Here is a 1,681-nt window from a genome sequence, read left to right on the forward strand (position 1 = left end):
TAATTAGATTACATTATATTATTGAAAATTATCCATCATAGATCACAATCTCAGTAGTAGAGTGTGCTTCGGACATACGAAATAGGAAGCTCATTTTCAACTTCTATATACCACTTTCATGCTGCCGTACTCTAACGGAACTATTACATACTTTCATCACCAACTAACATTACGTACTTTCATCACCTTCTCTATGTAAAATACTTTAAGTCTGATATTGACATTAATTAAGTATCTTTCTCAACGACACTTAATTATTTTTGCATTTCTATGACGATTTTGTTTTAGATTTATAAATTAAGTTTTAACTCACTTCACTAGTTCGTTCAGCCAGTACCGGAAATTTGAAGTAAGATAGAGAACTCATCTTCTCGCACAGTCCAACATAATTAACGGAGGAATATGACGTTAACCGGCAAATTAATACGGCTCCATAATCCCATGAAATGTGTGTTCACAATTATGAATCAGCGCTACCTGGTACTGTACAAATATGAAAAGTATAATCGTATAAGAACATATGACGTCCGAAGCACAGGACTTTTTATTCGATTTCCACGGACTGTCCAAAAATCGTTTCTTACGCCAAGAGGTGTGGGTTTGAACCTGTTGCCTTTGTTTGGGCTCACCGGAATCGGAATCTCCGGTGAATAACAATGAGACGGGATTTCCACTTGAGGCGCTTTCGATTGTTGAACACATCACTGTTTGGTTGCGCGCTTCCAAAGTCAGTAGTAGGTACTGATTCCCTGTGGCTCAGTACTCGAAACCAACCGATTGACCACCGTTCGGTGGAGGAAGTCTGTGGCATTTCTTCCACTGACTGCTGTCCATACTCTTCTTTTCCGTTCGGGACGCTACCAGCTGGTAAATTATGAGCATCGATGACGAAGTCAGCAATATGTACAGTTGATTGAATGCGATTGAATCTACTCCACGTGGAAAAAAATATCATCAAATACATGCACCCTGGGACTAATATTTCTAAAATTGAACCTGTACACGCTAATCACGTTACGCGATTCATTGGCTGATAATGGGCATAATGGCAATCGAAATGAACTGCGTCAAAATTGCGACCACTGCGTTGCTGCTGTTGCGGTTAGAGCCTATTTGCCACCTGATTTGCCTCTGAATGGTTCCTCCCGCAGCAGGTGAGTTAGATTTGAATTATTGTTATTATTTTTAAACTTTCCATCGTTTGATACAATATCAATGCAACGTGTTTGGCGGTTATGTTGTGGTTGAGGGAGACTATAGTTTGATCAGTAGACACGTTGGCGACTGAATTTCCAGTGTGAATCCATACTCGCTCTAATTCCAGCAATTAGGCTCTATTATCGTAAAATGATTAGATCTAATTATGCTAATTGAAAAATTGTCTGGCACAATATTGATTGAAGCCATGGTGATTTATGCATTTATTTGCTCGATGGATTATAGATAAACAGAACTCAATACATATTAATTGTCGTCGAACGAATAGGGAAAAAATCAGCTGCGGCGGAAATTTTATGCTGAAAGAAAAGGTGGTGGTTTTTTATTATAAAGCACGGTACGCAGCTCAAAGGTAATTTTCATTATTTATTAAAATAATTTATAAATTTTCTTCATCTGGCTTTAGTTGTCTGCATGATACCTGATGAAGACGAGCCCATATCTTTTCGTAAAACTATCATAA

The sequence above is a fragment of the Ochlerotatus camptorhynchus genome, unplaced genomic scaffold (assembly GCF_037179485.1).
Source record: "Ochlerotatus camptorhynchus isolate MF236.1 unplaced genomic scaffold, CSIRO-AGI_Acam_v1.1 ptg000662l, whole genome shotgun sequence".
Classification (NCBI taxonomy): Eukaryota; Metazoa; Arthropoda; class Insecta; order Diptera; family Culicidae; genus Ochlerotatus; species Ochlerotatus camptorhynchus.